The 22,527-nt window shown below is 39.3% G+C and overlaps 1 long non-coding RNA gene across 1 annotated transcript in view; it reads left to right on the top strand.

Moving 5' to 3' along the window:
• The first annotated feature begins 1,472 nt into the window (after positions 1-1,472).
• The window catches only part of LOC124132861, a 107,179-nt gene continuing 86,124 nt past the window's right edge, over positions 1,473-22,527 (top strand). Inside the window, exons 1-2 of the long non-coding RNA XR_007219961.1 lie at positions 1,473-1,619; positions 11,293-11,414. This is a non-coding gene — a long non-coding RNA (uncharacterized LOC124132861). The remainder of the gene's footprint in view (positions 1,620-11,292; positions 11,415-22,527) is intronic.

The raw sequence follows: 22,527 nt of genomic DNA, 5'->3' as shown, positions 1-22,527 counted from the left end.
GAAAGAAACAGCATAGCCATTTACAAATGATGTATGTCCGGGCTACACGTGACAAGCAGCAGGTTAGCCCAGCTCAAGCTTGACAGTCGTTTTAGAGAAAAATTAGCAGTTGGAAGCGGACTTATACCAAGGAGACCAAATGAGAATAACTTTTAATTCATTTCACCTACATTTTCCCTCTTATGTTTCATCAAGTATATATGACATAATTCTGAAACTCTTATTTGAAAACATATCGTCACAAAACAACAACAAATACGTATTTGGTCTAATAAGAATGACTACGTGCTGGTGGTCATGACGAGCAGGATGTCCGCATTTCCTGGTCAAATGAAGCAAATAGTGCGTACTAGTTGCTTCCTTGACTGACCTACTTGTAGGAAATTGGTCTATTTTCTTGAATGGCAATGGCAATTTGTATTCTCACGTGATGTGATCAAAAGCCATTTGACCCATTTCGGCAAATGAGTCTCACTAAAAGGAAACGGCGATGGTGATAGGCGATGATCACCTATATATTTGCAATTATCAAAATCACCATGTTCGCCTCAAACAGACAAACCTAATTACACAAGTGCTCTAAAGCATACTGCTCTCTTACAACGGTATTGGTACCACAACTCTCATGCAGGTTTCGCCTCGCACATAGTATAAATGTTTCAACTGTAAAATAGAGGTTGATTATTTTAGAATGATTGTCTTACTTTCTCTGATATATAGTGGAGTTTACTATTGCACGAAGTATACCACGCCAACGCAAGGGAATAATGAGTCTCGATTATCTGTCGAAACAGATTCCGTTGGGCGTAAAAGGCAAAATAGTGACGAAACATATCAATGGATCACTGAAAATCTGTGATGAAGTCCGTTGTTCCCTAAAAGGCAAAGCATGGCCTGCTCAACATGTAGAACCCGCCACTCATTCACCTGTCACTGTCTGTTGTACTACCCATGTTCCTCCTTTCGGTTCCAATAAACATCGCGTACCCGAAAAAGCTTATATTCACAACAATTTGCGTCTTTTTGTGAGCTTCATTAAGAATATTATGCGGCCGTGTGTCAAGACATTGGTGGACATATTCAAGGAGTGATTAACTCCCGACCTAGGAGGAACTGGCCGTTGATTATTATGCTGAAGAAGTTCCAAAAGACTTAACGAGATCGGAAGAACAGTGCAATGGGCAATTTAGCACACATGTTACTTTAGGAAGAAATATCACCGAAAGTATTTTTGGACTATAAACAAAGCTTTTACAGAATTGTGTACCAAAATACCAAACAGTTTCACAGAATTATTGGACCACTTCGTACGAATTAATTCGCCGTACTCCATGACCCATTTCCATACAAAACAATCTCAGTTGCATGACCATCGTTAAGTCTATTAAGTTAAAGCAATTACTGACGAAGAAACGTAGAGATCTCTTTGTTCATTCACGGTCGAACCATCTTGTCGGAGGAATGGTCCCCTGATACGTTTTACGCCCAATCATTTCTTTTTCAGAATCAGGATCGGCTGATTGTCGCTTCAATTCACAAATTCGCTTCAATTATGAAAAGATGGGTACCATGGACAGTCCAGTAGCTCCAGACACCACCTCGCCAGTCGCTGTGCTAAGGTGTGTTCAAGGGGTTGTCGGGGGTTCAAGTAATAGACTTGCCTCATTGTGATTTTTGGTCTGTCGACACTATAGCCATGTTCATGAGTTTCAGTGTTTCCAAATTTGACGCATCATTAACAAAACTGAGTTCCGATGCAATTCCCTATTTTGGCTTATGTCATTTTGTTCCTGTGTTATTTTTTCAAACTTTATTGCCTTGCCTTTCCATGTGTTTATGGTGGACGCCACCAGTGAGGCATGATGCGCTCTCCTTTTCGCAAACACCTGGTATCATCACTGCTTGATAGTGATTCATAAAGACATTTTCATGATGCAGTCGGAATCATACAGTCGTGCAGAGATTGTTTTGAATTAGGAAAGGGTGTTGTCGTTTTTATTTCACCAAGGAGGATAACATAATTGTATATGGCCTGACTCCATCATATTAGGCTTATCTCGCATTACTCTGACTGTAACTGTTACGACGAGGAACTCGTAAGCAAGCATTTCATACTCACTTAACCTTAATGACACAGTATGCTTATAGTTTGCGTATAATGATGTGTAACTGCAGCTGTCTTGTGTTTGAAACGCCGGACATATTGGCACTGGATAAATAAAGTTGCCCTCTCTGCTGCCCAGCCGTTCGTTCTGTATTTTCTTGCCCTTGAGCCAAAGCAACTTCTGACACCATCTTTCAAATGGGACATTCCACCTCAAAGTCGCGAACCAGGGTCCTTGTGGACGGAGACGACCTTCACATTCCTCCAGTTCCTGCTTCATCTGAAGACCATACATCAAATTATGAAATCGGGGGACCTACTTGACGCGAGTAACAGTGAGGGGGTGTTCACCCCACTTGACCTTTGCATTTAAAGACAATAGTCACAAGCGCCCATTGCTTGCATCGATCATAAAATCAGGTGCGTCAGTCGATAGTTTAACGATCCATATTGTTGTATCAAACGGTGTAAGCTGCTTCTTCTTGCTGCAGTCAATATTGGGTATTGTAATGCTTGGTCGAGGTGACGACCTGAAACACTACATCAATCCTAGATCGAGGATGAAGAGGCTTCACGTCTTCTCCACTACTCTGCGACAGCGTCGGTGTTACTACTCAATTGACATCGATTGGTCTCTTTGCTCCTTACACTGCGGACCAATATTAACCAGTATAGTTACTGGGGTAACTACCGTCCGCTTGTAGAACCTAAATTTAAGGGACGTATTCAGTCTTTCTCATAGATGGGTCATATTTGCAACAAAACGCTTCTGTTTCAAGACGTAACATATATACCAAACCATTTCAGGATATTTGTTTGTATGTTATAATAATTGGCTCCGATGCACTGATTGTAACTGGAAGAGTATACAAAGAAAGAGTGAGTGAGTTGGGTTAAACGCCGCTTTTAACAGTATTCCAGTTATATCACGGCGTGTCAGCTTAATGTGGGAGGAAAGCACCAAGTGATGCAGGTCTTAGACGTTTACCACTTCGGTGAAACCCACGAGCACGGGTATGGTGCTGACAAACCTAGAAACATAATCAGGACGAACCGGGATTCGAACCCACAAATCATAGGTTTCTGGCGTGCCCAAGGGACGCAACTCTGCACAGCGAATCGCGGCGCCTTAGACGACTTGGCCACCCGTGCCCCCTACAAGGAAAGAAAAACTGAGATTGTTCGTCATTTGAATCATAGAGTCCATGTCAAATGGGGTCAAATTTAAGACAGAGACTAATTTATTTTGCTTACTCATCAGTTAATTAGAATACCAATCGCCTTCCTAGATGTTAACGCAATAAATAGTAACAAGCGTGATAAATTGTACTCATCAAAATTCCTCTTAATGTATTGGGCATCAAACTGTCACATCATTAATGCAGAACAAATGTTTCTAACATTGACACTGTGTATGTTATACTATGTGATAGTCTATGTAATAAAACATAAGGTGAAGGGATCTTGACAGGCACGCCTTTGACATTGTTTCACAGCTGATATGAATCTACATGTACACGCTTGTAAATAATGTAATGTGAAATAAACGCGTGCCAATTAAATCGTATTGTCAATCAATTAAATACAGGATGCGATATTGTTGATTTAGTGTGTGTGTTCCAGTAACACAATGTCGGTTACGGGAGACGTAGCATTACCCTAGGAGCTGTCTAAGAAGACAGATAAGATTTATTGCAGAGACAATGATAGTCTCACAGGTCCACAAAAGACGAGACAGTATACCAGGTATTGCCGCATTCACAATAAGAGTATAGACGTTGCTTCATTCAACGTCATGTCTTGCAAGCAGAATACGAAATTGGTCACGGAGGATATTTTTTCATTTTATGACCTATGATTGGCTGTTATTTGCGGATGGTTAGTCTTCACTACCACAAAGGATTGTGCAATTTCTCGCTTGCATGAATGAGCGTTTAGCCCCAACACATAAAATGATGTCCCTGAAATTGCTTAGAGGACGTGACTCCTTGGGAGAAGCTGATGATTTTTAAGTTATATAACCGTGTTTGACACAGGATCTGTGGTAATCTGCCTCATTCAATCAACTCTGTTCACTTTTTCGCCTCATTTCTTGCAGAAGAAACAGTAGCTCTTCCATTGTAAGCAGCTGATCCCGATATTACTACCAATCAGAAGGCAATCAAGACGTTACTTATCCTTCGACAGCTTCTATAGATGCGGTATTTGAATTCTCATTGTGACTTTTATGACAAGGTGTCATATTTTATAGCAACACGTGCAAACTGTTCATGAGTCATGGTGTTTGTAATGAATAGGAAGCAGAACCCCGTATAAACATAGTGTTTAATGCCTGTCCAATTTAACACTGGATTAAGTGAAACAGAATTTGAACGTGAGAGACCGTACAATATATGCATCAGCGGATTTCACCGAAGGGGAAAAGTATTAAAGGACAATACCTAAGATATAGATCCAGTATTCACAATAATGATGTGGCAAGTGCTTTCAAGACACATAATAGTATATAGCATCCCTTTACATCCCCCAGCATCCCGTACAATATATGCATCAGCGGATTTCACCGAAGGGGAAAAGTATTAAAGGACAATACCTAAGATATAGATCCTGTATTCACAATAATGATGTGACAAGTGCTTTCATGACAAATAATAGTATATAGCATCTTTTTTTCTGGGACCGGAACCATCGGATGACCTACTATTTAAAGGTAAACACGACTTTCAGGGCACAGGTGTGTCCCTTCTCTGCTCGAATCCGCTAGTCGGGAGTTCGAACCAAAAAGTTTACCCGATAAATACCCTTGGTTCGTCAGCACCATACCAGTGCTCGCGAGTTCGTTTCATCGATGTGGCGTCACTTTTGGCTTTCCTTGAGAACGAGGTGATATAATGAAAATACTGTTGTTAATATTATAACGAAATGCATAACAGGGTTGATACTTGTTGCGGCTTAAACTTTAGGTTTATGATTTTGGGACATACGTCTTATATGACTCCTTTTCGTTTGCAGTTAAGGACTATTGAAAATATATTTACAAGGAAACAAATAGTTAGATTATATTGAGCCATTCTGACTACATTTACCGATACTGCTACAACATAATGAGGGCGTTAGGGTAGCCTAGTGGTTAAAGCGATCGCTCGTCACGCCGAAGACCCTGGTTCGATTTCCGAGATGGGTACAATGTGTGAAGCCCATTTCTGGTGTCTCCCGCCGTGATATCGCTGGAATATTGCTAAAAGCGGCGTAAAACACTACACGCTCACTCACTACAGCATTATGACGTTTACACATGTTGCCAAATAGGTGGAGTAACCTTTTCTCTAGTCTTAATGTCAACATGTGTTGCTCGCTAATAAATACATTCAATACGAATTGAAATATCGTTGTTGTGTCCTTCTGAAGAAATCACCATCTGAAGACTTCAACCATGTGACCTCCATTGCACTAAGAAGAAGCGGTTACTAATTGTGTCGACACCGGTCCGTCGGTAATTGTGCCCGGGGTCAAATCCAATAAGGCCTGGGAAAGCATAAGGAAAGTCTTACAAGCGGAACAAACTGGAGTCTCCCTCAATAGAACAAACGTGTTACTCCTCTTTATGAGCCTGCGTATTGTACAACTACTCCGTGACCTCCGTAAGATGGCATATCACCGTGGTTTGATCGTGGGCGCGTGTAGGTCATTTAACGTGGCAGAACAATGCAGTTTAAGTTTGCGTGTCCAATATGATCGAAAATGAACTGATTGGAAAATTATGAAAAATTCAACTAGGCTCACCAAGAAAACCTTTCTATATCAGCGGCCATAAATTTGTATTTATGGGTCAACCTTGTATTTGAACAGAAAGTACATGAAAGGAAAGGAAATAAAAGTACAAATTATGGCCTCTGGATATTTCAAGCAGAACAGGAAGCAAAATGGAACGTTTTCACCTGCTTGTGAAAATTAAGTGTATAGGGATCATTACGGTTCCATTATATCACGGGACTGTTTATTGACCATCAAGGGGTTGTGGTCGGAAGGTGAACTCCTTTGTGTATACCTAATCATCTTAAAGGAGGCTTTTAATGTAAAATGATACGCTGAGGACCACTTGTGTCTTATGTACTTCAGTATGCTCAGTCATACACTTAGAACAAACGCCGATTACAGTTCAGAAAACGTTAATGGATCTTTTAATTACATTTGATAATTGTTCACCATATGTACCTTTTAAACTTTGAATATGTACAATTTATTGATTCTGATGAATCCTGGGGTCAATTGTGATAAGAAACAATCGGTTTAGAAAGTGAGCTCTCTGAAGTTGTAGTAACGACATATTGCTCCCAAGGCGCACATGGAAATACCATACACGTATTAATTGCAAAACGAATGCGACATTTGTTCCCGACCCTCCGCAGAATGCCAAATATTTTCCTCCCAGCTTTGATGTCATCCGCCCAAAGCGCAGTAGCCAAAACGAACATGCCACCAGGGGTAAAACATAGTTGTGATATTACATGCAAGATTAATATGTTATGTTTAGTCAGTTAATCCCCAATGCCTACTTTAATCTGTATTGATCCAAACTAGAACCGTTCTGTCCTGCGTTAAATGGGTATATCGGTCACGCTCGTTTCTTCCGATCGGATGCTTGGCATTTGCTACGCATGACCAGAAGAGAGAGGGAAAGTAGGTATTTTGAGGCGTTTTTTCACGCCAGCAGCGTCGGCGTTGAATTTTATGTACGCTGGTGAGCAGAAGCCTCAAGTGTGTAATTGTGCTATGCGGCTCTGGAACACGATTGTGCGGTTCCAAATAACATGTTCAGAAGTACTTTTATATCATTCCTTGTGAATAGACTATGTGTAAATCACATCATAGTTGTCATACTAATCCCCTTTATAGCCCATTCAAGAAACATATTGTACATGTTAAAAGCCTCATTCTTTACCTATTCTATTCAATGTTCAGTGCCATTTTTGCACCTGTGAGAATAACAGCGTAAAAATATTTCTTATTTATGCTGGTTTAAATACATAGGTATGCATTCCCTCTTGAACCAATCCCACTGGACTCATTAGCGGTTTTATTCAGAACGTAAGCATCATTAACCAACAACATGGAAACGTGTTATCATCCTGTTCCGTATATCATTGATGGAAATAGTCCAGCTGACCTAATTACCTTGGTGGAAGGATGCCCCTCACATGACAATTTATCTATTTAGTACAATGTATAACAATTCATTACAACAAATAATCTCATACGTTCCAATATAACTATGATCGATCCGGTTCACGTTAATGTTACTACATATCAAACTACATATCAAACCACACGTTTATAACTCCAATCGATGTTAATTGGGACATTGCTGTTTCGGGTCGGGCTATGTTTATACAACACCAAAATCGATGTTAATATGGGAGCCTCTGTAATTTGTGGACCATTGAATTACAACGATCTTAACTGTTTGATTCCAGTGGTGTTGAGGATCTCTCGACTGTTTGGCATTCAGACGCAAGAAGACAGAAATGAACGACCATCGGATCAGAAGTCATGATTGATCTTCGAACAAATTTGCTGACAATTGTCTGTCCAAGGACATCATATGGCCAATGTGACTTGATGATCGCTGAATTTGTTTTCTAATGATAATTGAAGAAATCCCTACTGAAAGCAGAGACTGTTGTACGATTCCGACTACATCATATATCACTACATCTGCATGTGTTTCTGAATCACTGTGATGATACCCGATGCTGCGAAATCATTTATTTAAACCACGCACATTTATTTGACTTTCTTCATCATTGAACAGACACAAATATGTATAAGTTAACTGGCCTTGTCTCATCTTCAAGCTTACAATTATCTGCTATTGTGTTTGAGAATATTGAGAATATGACAACATACATACTTAGTCTTCTCGCTATGAACAAATGGTTACTCAAATAAATGTTGGGTCCCAAAAGGATGGCACACGTATATTCTCTGTATGGCTGTTCTGAGCATATTTTTACACAAGTATCATTAAAAGTGCACACACCTCCCTTTGCCGTCCAACTTGATGTCTACACATTGTTAAAAGATCGTGCAATGCATCCAAGGAGAGGTAAAGAATTGAAGGACAAATCTCGGTCGTGTTAATATTCTGAAAACAAATCATTGTTCTTATTTAAGAACTGTAGGACAAGAGGGTATTCCTCTCCCTGACTTCCCTTTCAGGCCTGCACACAACACCTGATCACAGATCGTATTCCTAACTTCCCTCAAGTTTTCACAGCACTTGACCTCAAGAGGTTCTCCAACCATGGTTCTCCATTGACGATAATCCTTTAAGAGCTCTGCGCCTTTTTATCACATGCTTACTGAAGAGCTTAATTTTTAAAAATCTTTAAACGTTGTTCATATATGATCACTGCTCGTGGTGACTCTTAGCATTTTGTACCTTTGACATAGTCATAGTTTGTATAATGAGCCTCATTTCTTCCTGCATGTGGGATCTAATTGTATACTACTAATTGGTAATCGGATGAACATTCGAGACCTGATATATGGTAGCCATTAACAGACACTAATTCTTCGCTTTTATCATGTAAAAAGTACCGGCTGGTATATTTTGACTTTGGAACTTTATAGTTGGCACATTCAAGTATTACTCATTTAAGAAAATATTTCAGTAGCAGTCGTTGATAGTAAGACGGTAGTTGATACATTCAAATATTAAGGGATCTGTATACGTTGATTATTGATGAAATACATGTTATTGCTATGAAAGTTATAAGATGTGTTCTTGTGAAAGATAATGTTCATTTCAACGATGGATTTTTGGATGTATAACAACATTAAATGCCTAGGTAGGACCATAATGTGTCAGAAAGGTTGATTTAAGAGATTTTCAAGAAGCGATTTACAAATATTTGAACATGAGTAAGATTGTTACCATGGTGATTTTCATAGGAGATGTGATAAACACAGTAGAAAACATATGGTTAAAGTCATGTTGGGTCGAGGGATTCCCTACACTTAGATGTTCTATTGAAAATCAACCTTTTTCACTCATTGTAACCTTACGTAATACTATCTTCATGATGATAAGGATCAATTTGCTAATACTGAAAATGAATACATCTCTTTATCTGTCCATCATGTCAGAAGTTCAAAACATGCATTTGCATTTGTATGATAGGGAAAAAGCTTTCTTTAAGCCATTTGAAGATATCGGTTAAGTTTCACACCAATATTTCGAAGTTTACTGCAACTTAATAATTTGACATTTTCAGTGGACCAAAAAAGGCCCTTATTCTACCTCGTCCGTTCGCTAAGGCACTATATAAATGATACTTTCATTTGAAACGTTGTATCATATTGCTCGAGTTCAAGTGATGATATTATTATCTCGCAAGAAATAAGGACAGGATTGGTATTTATATTGATACTGAAACTTAGATTCACAACCGTCGGAGCGATGGAGTTCAGCTACGTGGACACGTTACATAACAATTTAAGCTCATATTGTGTTGACAGCAATGCACTGGGGAACCCTTCTAGCCCTGTAAATGTGTAGCGACAGTAAAATGGTCTCCCCTCTTCGGGATCATAAAGCGCATTTTTATAAAGCGATTTGAGTGATAAATATATTAAAATAGATCATTTGGGATTATGACAAAGGTAGTTTTAACATAGTCATAAATAAATAATTTAATTTAGAATATACATTGTGTCTGCTACATATACCGTCTAGAGTACTAGTAGTGTTTATTTGAAAGAGTATGCTTTGTGAATCAAGAGCAATTAATACATGTAGAGTAAGAACTCGATCTCCATAATCTCGATCTCGAATTATCTTGTATGACGATGTATCATGTATGGTCGCTGCAGAATTCGTCTTCACATTCCTGCTTGTCTCGAACTAGGGGTTACTCGACAGGTCATCAATGATCACGATAGGTCATCCAATGGTCATGACAACTTCAATAGAATGAGGGCGGTCAAGTAGCCTAGTTGTTAAAGCGTTCGCTCGTCACTCCGAAAACCCGGGTTCGATTCCCGAAATGGGTACATGTGTGAAGCCCATTTCTGGTGTCCCCCGCCGTGATATTGCCGGAATATTGCTAAAAGCGGCGTGAAAACCATACTCACTCATTCACTCACTCACTCACTCACTCAATAGAATGAGGTTTCACAAGGAACACGTTCGAGGGGTTTTGCAAAAATGTAAAATTTAATAAGCATGGGGGCAGACTAGGGGGTACGGCAAAGCGGGTGATTGAATTTTAACGCCGTTTCATTCTAGATAGAACGAATATAGTAAACTCCATTCTAATCACCGAATTGTTAACAAATGTCATTGTCCATACGAATGGCGCAGCTAGGTTATAATGATCCGATTATGAAAGTCCTTTGTAAATCGTTGTGCGAAGAATGGATGAATGTTTATTTTGTCTTTCAAATTAACTTGAAAACTCCGTGCATAATTCCTGGATATTGGAAGGTAAAATATGTTTATGTCAATAGCACAGAGGTTGTAAGTAAAACAACATTTATTTAATGTTTTCCAATACTATACCTGATCAGTGTAACCTTACAAACGAATTCGATTGACTTGAACTTGTAAACCCATCCGTGTAATTCTAAAGAGAGTTGTCCAGTGAATAAATGACGCCATCAGGTTTGCCAAGACAATATAATTCTATTCTCTAGGGCAAGATGCCCTTTCAGAAGTGGAGTACCCGCAATGTACTATAAAATCACATCACAGGGACGGCTCAATATTGATCTAATTATTGATTTAGGGTCCAGAAAGACTTTAAGTGTAACTCCGCTTAAGTTATTTCCGCTTAAAGTGTGCTAAATGTTCCAATTTTCTACATGATGGAATTCAGAGCTTGTGCAATGATACAAGACATACGTGAATGGAGCTTTTGATCGAGACATCGTTTTTTCATAAAGTGTATCCAAATCAATATGGGTAGGTGTACAGTAAGGAGTCAATTCCGTGTTTAAGACGATTGACAGTGGTAGGATATATCACTTGCATGATGACGTTTGTAACACACGACAAGAGTGATGCCATCCGGTGATTCTGACATGGATGAAAGGCCAACATCGCATGAGGACACTAATTTACTAGTTTCTATTAGGGAGGAGTTAATACATTAAATATTGGTGCTGAAAGAAGCATTATTTTCCAGTACTATCTTGTCACGGGCCACTGCAGGAGTCCTGCATCAACAGATGGGTGAGCCGATTGCATCACTGGACTACTCATCACTAGACAGATTAACTGTCATATCAGTCAGAGAAGTATTGACAGGTAGGTTGATATTCTTCATCCACTCTTACAGGACCTTGTCATGTGATGGCTAGGGTTCAAATCCATGACACGAAGCATTAGCGCTAGTGCTTAATCAAATCATCAGATCACCCTGGCTGATAATGCACGTGGCTTATCGTTTTCTGTTGTGTCAAAATTGATATCAGCGTATTGACAAAAATATCCATTGATTCAAATTACATTTACTCATTTCTCAAGAGATGGTGCTAAAACCTTTGTACACATTGAGCTGAAACATATGAACAACATTGTGAGCATATAGGTTATATTTGCTTGCAAGATTTATTATTGCTAAGGTTTAAGATACTAAAGGGTATTGGAAGCAATTCCCAGATTTGACTTACATTCTGATCGATTTTCGGCACCTCATATCACTTCTAGTTATGGAGCAATTTTCTTGTGCCAAATACTTGGAATACAATTTAGCAATGCCCTGCTGCATTTAGGGGGCGCAAATGTTACCAAAATGAAGGCCGACTACTATTTGACCCGAAGCAACGCAAATACACCGACGGCCATTTTGGAACAATGACATCTAAGGTCAAGGACGTTTTATAACATGGCGGACTAAATTCAGTGTGTAGTGTAGCATCTTCCTTCAACCATTACTAGGCGGCGAAGGAAAATTACATTACAACAATTTGCTGACAAGAACGCGGCATCAAGAATACAATTATTTCGTACAAGAGGCACATATTGATTCATAAAAGTATGTAGGTCGCGGATTGGAGCCGGTGACGTAGACAAATGGGTCTATGAATTGAAGGTCCGACTCCAGTAACGGTCGGCACAACTTAAGATTGCTGTTGAGGGGAAAGGAAGGGAGAGTTGGAGATGGACAGGTCTCTAAAACACTTTTGAAAATAATTGCAGTTTTCCATGTCAACTCTCGTTAAACGCGAGAGATGGCGTTTTATTTCAGACGCGTGAAGAGGCGTGGTGAGCAGACGGCCAGCAAAGAGGATTTGAAGTGATAATGACTGAGTGTTGAAACAATGACTCGTCGAGTAATACAGGAGAAACACTGCCAGGTTGGATTAAGCAAAAAACTTCTGTTCTCAATCACACCCGTTTATTCGTGGACATCGGTGGCGATTGCACTCAACGCGTCATTGATGGTTTAGGAATGAGTGAGGGAGGGCGGGAATACGTTTAATGTTTGCGCCACTTTTAGCAATTTTCCACCACGATCATGGCAGTGGAGACAAGGAATGTGCTTCACACTTTATATCCAGAACTGGAAACGAACCCATATAAGACGGCCTGTTGCCACTACGCTACTTTATTGTCCATGCCGTTGGTTTGTGCTATAACATTTAATTGATTAAATAAATCTAATTTAATATTTCTACCTTTTATTAAAATGAATAGCCTGAGGAGAGTCTGTCTTCTTGGGGGACAGGTAACGTACATGTAGCTATACATGTTCAAATATCCATTATATTTCACTGACTTCAACCATTATTTGCTTATTTGCTTGTGTATTTGCTTCGGGTTGATTTCAGTAGAAGGCGAACGCTACCTGGGAAATGACTGACAATTTGTTCAAATTATGAAGCGCTTCATCATTTCATCCAACCTCTATTCACTGCCCTTAAATGGAAAAACTAAAGGCTACAAACAATCATCTTAACTATAAGCACACAGCATATCAATGCTCAATAATCCAAGGAAAAGTCACATATTTATTCAAAGGATATACAGTGCGTTCTTTCCGTGTCAAGTACATTGTATATTCCTTTTTCACAGGCTTCAACTCTGGACGAATTAGCCAAAGTGGGGTCTCGAGACAACTGAAAGCTTATGCTGTTAAAAAAAAGGCTTCGAACCACTCCTCGAACTGCGGGAAAGTATTTGATAAAAATATGAAAACTCTCAACTGGCACATTCCAAAATAATTGATAATCCTCCTGTACTTATCACTGCCATTTTGCAGCCTCGTTTTGAGAAGCGGATGTGATCTGATACCAAGGAGCTGCCTATCGAGTTGCTAGGACTCCGAAGAGTCTTCGTAACTGTTAGAAGAGCAGGAATTTGCTTCCGCGAAATTATGGGTCTGTCTCTAATTAGGGAAGGAAAATTGAGAGCACAGTTGCACAAGCCACTATTAATTTCCAGCATGTTATATGATGTAGACTAAACACATTTTCTGAATTAACAGATGTTGTTCTACGCCGGCTGCCAACCCTGATTGCCTTGATTAGATAGTTTTATTAGAAGCAGAGACCCCTCCAGGCAGCCACGGGTATCTGCCGTGGGTTTGTTAGCGTTACGACATAGGCCTGTCGGTGCGGCAACATGCGCTAATTATTGTTACTCACAGGATCAGTGCATCTGTATAGGTGTCCTTACATGCATAAACTCACCAACAAGGATTGAACACTGGGTGTAACAATGCATGGGAAACTCTTATATTGGATGACATAAAATGACAAAAATAGGCCTACATCTTTTGGGAAGCAGATATGACCAGGTACTTTGAAGAAAAGATGTGGAAAACAACTGTTTGCTTCTTAAATGTATGGCTTGATGGTGAAATTAAAACATGTTACTAAAGACAATTTCAAAAGAAAAAGAACAATGCTGCATACAGTTGTCATTAATGACTTTTCAAGACATGAATGCATCATATTGATTAAGTCTTGATCTGAAAGACAACTTTTGGATTTCAATATATCAGTGAATTATATCGCTTTCAAACGCATTTCACTCAATGTTTAACACACAGCAAGGTTCCAAGGATGACGTCCTTGAAGTGTTTTGATGTCACACGAAGAGGTTACAGTGTAATAATGTTAAGAGTTTTAAAAAGATGGGCCGAAGGATATACTGATTTGTGGCGTTAGACACAAGTTACAGTCGTAAAAGGGGCGTATATTCTTAATTTTGAATGAATCTATGTATCTTTGATTTCAATATAACTTCACGATTCTTGGCAGCATCGACACAACTAGACGTCAGAACCATAGATACATGGCAGGTTCAATGACGCAATTAACGCAGAATACTATCACCATAACGGCGCATAGTATTTGTTCCTTGAATCCGAAGTTTGATATTCGCATTCAAAATAACGTGAAATATATATATATTTCTTCATGTAGGGTTTCGTTTTATCCTAAGTCAATAGGAATCAAATAAACGTATACACCCATGTTTGATGGTGGCTAAAAACAAACAAGAAATGGTTATTCGATGGTGATGCATTTGATACGGGTTTCACAGTTGTGTTTTGGCGACTGTTATTTGGGTCCAGTTGATAACGTTGGTAATTTATTGAATAATTTTATGAAATCCAATTTCCAAGTGTATACTTTCTTTTGACCGGCAGTGTATATTGTCAGGAACAACCAAGGATGAACATTTCGATATTTTATATATTCATATGTACTGATATTGATTTTATAAATATGTACATTTTAAATCCTTGAGTAAATATTTATTATTCTGGATAAATGATCTGGAAGGGTATTAGACCGTTCATGGCTTGTTTAGGTAGAATGTTACATTATATGATGTCCTTTACAATTGTGCAGAAGACTATATGGACAGTATCGCATTCATAAGTGGGACAGGACCAAAACTATCATTGATCCACAGACACATGTGCATGTTAATATGGCTTGGAATGCTATTAGCTTTACGACTGACCACTGCTGACCAGTTGATGGTCAGCCGGGGGGCCGCACACGGCCATCACGATGAGGCTAGTGCACCCAACACGAACACATTATTGATACTTCCGGTCAAGCCAACTCTTAAAAGATATCCCTTACGACTAATTATCTCTTACCGAGCCGTGTGGGGTCATCAGACCGGTTTATAGAGAGCATAATACAATTATGGCTGTATACTGAATGGAACAGCCCTCATTCGTGCGGTGAGATGCCGAGGACGAATTGCCTGGATTTTGTCAAACAACTGGCAAGGCGTAAGTGAAGAGGCCAAAGAGCGACTGTTACAATGTGATCGAAGATGCTGATGATCACTCATCATCAAATGCTGGTCAGCGGAGGACATCACATTGGCCATTCATTGGTCAGTGATAAACATAGCTCGTAAATCAACTGTAAACAAAATATACGGGACCTCGTTTCACAAAGTGATCGACTTTGGTCTACAATGTGACGAGCGTACACACTAACCACTAGGTTACCCCATTGACACTTCGTCGTTGTTGTTGAATACCTATGACTAAAACACTTTGACTTGACGTCACCAACCCATTATTTTAAAACTCATACATTTTACCATAGAAACACGTTTTGTATTAATTCTTATTATATCAATTAATACGGCAGTGATTAAATATTGTATTTGAATATTTGCATTAATATGATATAAAACAGTCTTGATTATCCGCAGAAACAGATTCAATTTAGGGCATGAAGGGCAAATAGCTGTGAAAACTATATGAATGGACCACTGAAAATCAGTGATGGCCCAAGGTGTTTGCGAAAAGCGTAAGCCCTAACCGTAACACCCGCCATTCACACAAATTGCATTTTAAAGGTATGTATTTGCTGCCTGACGCCGCACAGCAGTACTCGAATGGGATCGATTGATCATAACGAATGCGATCAATATGTATGTTATTCTTTGTTATATCAAAATTAGAATTAGAAATTATATCAAAAACTTAGATACATTCACGCACATTCAGTTAGTGTTTATGCTGATAGGTATCACATCGTAAACAGGTAATGCCAAATACAATACAGTGAGGTTGTTGTTTCGTCCCTTGTGTGTACCATACAGGTCTGAAGTTAAGCCATACATCACACAGCAGGTATGCTGAGACGGCAACAGGGACAATCTTAAGGTGAAGACTTTAAGGAACCGCCCGTCTGGTGACGCTAATTAAGTCTTGATCGATGATACTTATCTAATTAGCCTTTAATTAATCACCCTTTGAGTTGTGAGATCCGTAGTTAATCTACGCCCGCCTTAAGGGACTGCACGTGTACGGCAGGGGGTGTAAAAATGACAGCCTTCTTGGAAACGGAGTTAACTTCGTGCCACCATCTGAGCTAAGACATTTCTGATTTTTACATCAACCTATATATAGAAATCACACAATGAGATTATTTTTGTATCTTTATAATACACTTTAGGTCAACAGTAGCATGAATAAGTCACCGAAAGACCCAAATCAAATGTGCTTATCAGTTTATCCAAAAAGAAAATGTCGTTATAAAATTTGAGGTTTGTAGAAAAATAATAATTGTGTTGGGTGCAGTGAATAGACTAGTAACTACCTTATACGAAGCTCGTAGGGATTAGGCCTTACTTGCAGAAGCCTGCATGAACCGTAAAATGACATCAACTCTTCAAGAACGTATGACTTATGGGTGATTAAATAATTAGGATGGATTCGTAATAAACTTAGTCTTGTATGATCAGGCAAGGGAAGTCGAGCGCATGTTATGTTTTCGCCATCCACATCCCATTGTAACAGAATCATCATCTTTTTCGTAGCCATTCTACCGTAAAATTGACATGTCGGTGCCTGTTATACTGCAAGTTGCTATTAACCCCAAGTTTCACTGCAGTTAAAGTCAAAATTACTCGTAATATACACTGTGATCATATGTATGTTAAGCAGAATAGGGTATATGTAATTGATTTTCAATTCCATTACACATTAATACGCCGTTGTTCAGAAATATTTACCGTGACGGAACAAGCGAGGCGTGATGCAAGGCAATGCTTTTCGCTGACTTATCGAGTTTCCTCGTGAGAACTATAATCTATTCAGGAACTCTTAAGATTATGCTTGTAACACTTTATAAAACGCATCATTACCCACTTTTATGGTAGTAAAGTTTCTCTTGGCAACATCGTTCACATTTAATCCATGGGTTGGTTCATTTTCTGCAAGTCATCGGATTACGTTAAATCCGGAATGAACACAAATCTGAAATCTCCAACCGCTCGCGAAACAATAACCGTCAACCCCCGTTGGTACTTCGGGTATTTCCGCCCCGAGAGTACCTTAATATGGCAAAGGCATCCCGCAGTGAGGCTATTCCAGCGCCACCTATCGAGCAGTAAAGTGGATCCCACGACTTAGGAGGCAAAGTGTGAAAAAGGGGCTTGGCTTTGTACGATTTCTTCATGTCTCCTGCAGCGATAACAAAATTATATTCCTCCTTATTGCATCTTTCTTTGATTTTCCCCCTGTTGTTTCATGACACTCATTTGACTGCCAATTACCTACCTTAACCACTAACACAAACGGTCATACCTACTATAAATGTCCCACCCTTTGAGAAGAACTGTGAGGTCGGTTTGATCTGGTGTTCCATCGATCACTATTCAACAACGAAGGACAACGCTTATGGTTCAAAGACGCCGTTGATTTTGACTTAAGGAATGTGACTATTTGAATGCCGTCATCAGAGGGTGTCTGCGTTGAAAGCGGGTCTATTTTCCTTTCTGTTTGGTGATGACATCATTTCTCCGCCCTCAGGCTTGAAAACGATGTTTGAATGTGCTCCCCGACAGTGATGTTGAAGAGTGGGAATAACAGGCAATTGAAGGGCCCATACAAACTGATAGTATCTGAGTTAGTTCAGGAGGGGTTCTCTGTGTGGGAAATTGGCCATTGCGTAAACCACAATACCTGGTCAAGGATGGGCAGGACTGATCACTTGACCCCATCGTGTGTTCACTTACCGTCAACAGGTGACCAACTTGATGCAGACATTCCTACTTTTCCTAGATGAGCTTTAGTAAGCACCTACCTTATATTTTCAGAAAATGTTATATCATAAGCTCTACAGCGCTAAGTAGGGTAGCCTAGTGGTTAAAGCGTTGGCTCGTCACGCCGAAGACCAGAGTTTGATTCCCCACATGGGTGCCACTGTGAAGCTCATTTTCCGGTGTCCCCCGCCGTGATATTGGTGGAATATTGCCAAAAGCGGCGTATAACCATACTCACTAACTCACTCTACAGATATGCCTTTGACGCTAATTATGATAATGTACATGGATATATCTGTGAAACTGTATAACACTGCTCTATGTAACGGCATTTTACCATGGAAATCGAGGATCATAAACTGATATAACTTGGGATTCGAACTTATGATCATGGGAGCCTGTCACAGATTAACAACAACTAGGGTGAAATTGAGGCTGACGTGGATCATTTGACCTTTCAAAGGGGGCAGGTCCGTGTTAAAATATTATCCATGTTTGTGGCTGGCAGATTATATTTATCCCCCTTTTTGTGAAGTGGAAATCGCACCCTCCTGTATTAATAACATCAACATATAATGCGATTTCGTTGTAACAATTCGCTTCTCGTTTTAGTATATCTGACAGAAACACTTTTATACATGCTAAGCAACATGTTTGTAGCTGCATGTAAATCTACGGCTCGTTTGACGAGATAACTGTTCTCACCATACACCCTCATTCCTTCTGTCCACCTGTCTTATCCCCACCGTAATACATCACTACATCTGTATTGCGCTATGTCTAACATGGTCCAAAACTGTGAGTAACATATGAGAGCCTTCAGCTAACATAACACGTGCATGCACTCACTCCACTTAAAACATACGTCGAGTGCTTCTTGAAATAATTACTCTGCACGCAACCATAAACATGTCAACTTAGAGCATACACCAAATAAAAGCCAATGGTCCATTCTATAACCAGTGCAGGAAAGACAAAGGCTATGATTCAACGTTGCGCTAGCTCTCCACGGCTGGTCAGCTCTACGTTGTGTTATAAATCCATGGACACAGGCCAGCTGCAAGGGATGAAAAGATTCACATTGGCGCAGAATTATGTGTTAAACATATAAAAATCACAATGGCTTAAATGTATAAAAGCATATTGCAGAAGCATCTCTGATAGGTGTGGTAACTCTGGCCTAAACGACTGAACCATGATGGTATACAGCAGGGGTGTATTCTTCCACCGGTTTTATTAATTTTACAACATCAAGATGTATAACGTATGAGTATTTCACATTAACGGAATCAGAAAAGGAGGCACATCTTTTGTCAGTTTTTAAACCATGTTTGGAAATAAGTCACGTCTTTGATCCATTTACAATTTCCTGCAGGGTAGATCTTTGTTATTTAGGGGAAGGCGACAGGACAATAACCATTCTCCTTGTTGAGGTTTGTCAGTTCTCCTTTATAGCCTTGAATTGTATCCCCATTTTTGTCCCACTGATCCTAAATCATGTACATAGTGAATGTGACATTTCATCAGCTGTCATTTTAAGAGCAATTTTGAAGAGTTTCTAACGAGAGCCTAAACCTTTTTATTCTTTGCAACAGCTTCAATGACCATACGAGAAAGGCCCCATGACCTCTATTAAGTCGACACGTTAATTAAGCATTTTAATCATAATAAATAAGGTTCAAACTGTTTCGTGTTTTCTAGTCTTTATGGCTCACGCTTTGCATCTTTAGTAATACATGTTCTTGACATTAACTGCAATACAGGCAGGGGACTTAACCCGAAGTTCAGTCTATAATTATTCACAGTGACACAGCACCACCAAGATGAAGGGACATGTTTCTGAAAAAAAAGTTCAAAGTTTTTCACGGGAATATTTGTAAGATTTATACAATTATTAATTAAAAGTGATTCGTAGGAAACACATTTTATTTTGTTTATGATTGTATCATTGAACGTACACTGATTGAAGAATCCGTACATGATAATATAATACCGTATATCCCATGGTAATGTACAAACACAGTGCATTATGCAACTATACTAAAATGTACAATAAAGTAGATGACAGTGCAGTTTTCTACCACAAATAATTTTATCGTGATATTAACGTTGGAGACCCGTACGACATATTGGTACGCGACCACCTACAAATATCAACACTACAGCTGTGATTAGAATCTCATCATTATCACGTCTCGCTGTTACTAAATCTCAGGCATGCAGCTTTATCTCGGAGAGATGTGTATACCTTGTATAATAACAGATACATGTTTGACATTGATGTAGTTTTAACCATTATGCTGCAGGTTATATCTTTTTAATTTCTTAGACACCTGCATTGTAAATGCTACTTATATTTATGTTGGAAATCCTATAACAGTTTGAAGATTTGCTGTTGAAAGCAAACATGCATATAGCATTCCAGGTCTTGTTTATCGTTAAGCCTTTATGCTAATATGGTATTAGATGGATTAGTTATGTTGTATTAAGGTCGTTGTACAGTGATTGACAGCACCGGAAGTAATTATGTTTGCATTCGGCTCCAATCGTGTTATAAATATGCAATACCGGCAATTGGTACCTCTTGTAGACATTAATGTTTAATAGCATCATCCGAATGTCTCAATGACCATTAACGATTCACTGCAAACCATGACCAGACAGATCAGGAAATAGTTTGTAAGTATTACAGAATTTACACACTTATTATGTGAAGCTTTCATCGTACAACACTGTTGCATATATTAGCATAGCGATACATTTAGTATAACGATTATCATGGCACAATACTGTCCCCCTCTGTACAACGTGAAAAGGAAGTGTAAGAAATCTATTTCAGTAGGCACATAATAATAAGTCATGTTCTTTTGGCGTGAATTTCGATGATGGTATGATTACCCTTGATGAAATGGTAGTCCGGTAGTTATTCATTTCCTACTTTTAATTGTGGTATGGGCATACAAAAGGAAACCACACGTTTCTCTTCTAATTCCTATAAACGCCACAAGTATTCGAAGGATATAATTGATTTGAGCTTGACATTTTTTTCAACCCAAACTGTTTTCTACAACTGTGAAAAGATGAAAGCAAGTAAACAAGGAAGACGACAGAGGTATGTTAATGTTTAAACACCGTCTCACTCCGACACTTGGCAGATACCCTATGTATTTAACAGCGGCTTATGGTCATTGCAGAACGTCGACGGTAGTCAGAAAGATCAAATGACGAAATGTCCAACACGTTTGATGGCGTCGCTAAGCTTCCTAGATGGAGCTCGTCTCATCCGGGAACAATGTCTGCCGACTAGATGGTCAGTACCCGACCAGCCTCGCTCTCAACCCTCCACGCCCAGACCCTCCTTGAAAGGACGGGTATTCAGTTTCAGACCTTGTCAAGTGTATATGGTAATGAATACGATCGGTGACACTGCCGAGTGGACTTCACAAAGAGGTTGTCCCGTATTGTCTTACCGTTTCGCCGAGTTGGCACTCAGAACAACGGGCTAGCCACGTGGTGTGGTACATGATGACTATCAGATTAAAGTCCATTATATACACCCCTCTACCAGTGCTAGTTATTGGTAAAACAATTTTAAAAGTTTGTATTGGGTTTCGTTTTCTATTTTTCCACTTGATAGCCGTTGACAGTATTTGGAGGCCACTTCTGGTCACAAAGAATAAACCCGTCTGCGTTAAAAAAGGATCTGATTTGGCTAATCACTCTTATTAATTTCGACGTATGTTTTAGGGAGGGATTTGGTTTCATTTCATATCGTGTCAATCAAAATCTAAAAGACCTGGGCCAAAAGACCTTTCACTAGTATGCGGCCCACGTGTCATAAATCGAGAATCGAGGTTTTTATTTCAGTACAAACACGATGTCCCATAGCTACATGTCTCGATGTCAGTCAGTTTCCTTTATATAAAACAATGTTTTAACAATGCTTTTTTATCCTTGTTTAAGAGAACAGAACAAAGCATATGTCTAGTTTTCGAGTACATGCCCCATGCGTTAAACCTTCGCATACACCTGGTATCATTACTAGATAGAGATTCATTAACACAACCTTTTGATAAAGTGGAAATCGTACCATGGACGTTTAGTAGAGATTTCGTATGATCATGGAAATGGTTTTGTCGCTTGTGTTTATAGTATCTTGAACTGGTTGTCATGATATATTCCTGTAAGTACATTATTTCTACATGGAGAGCATTAATGTGTCTTAAGTTTACCTTGTAGAATCTGTTTTAGATCCGGACGCACAAACATTAATGAAAGCGTTGGTGTGGGGTCGTATCTTTTATTCATGATAGCTATGTTAATTACCCCTGGTCAGTCTCCCCATGTACAGGGTGAACAATCGACTGTCTCTCTGTGAGTGACCTTA

The sequence above is a fragment of the Haliotis rufescens genome, unplaced genomic scaffold, assembly GCF_023055435.1.
Source record: "Haliotis rufescens isolate VD_foot unplaced genomic scaffold, xgHalRufe1.0.p SCAF_11, whole genome shotgun sequence".
NCBI lineage: Eukaryota > Metazoa > Mollusca > Gastropoda > Lepetellida > Haliotidae > Haliotis > Haliotis rufescens.
The sequence above is the reverse complement of the archived record's forward strand: the minus strand, read 5'-3'. Positions and strand labels throughout refer to the sequence as shown.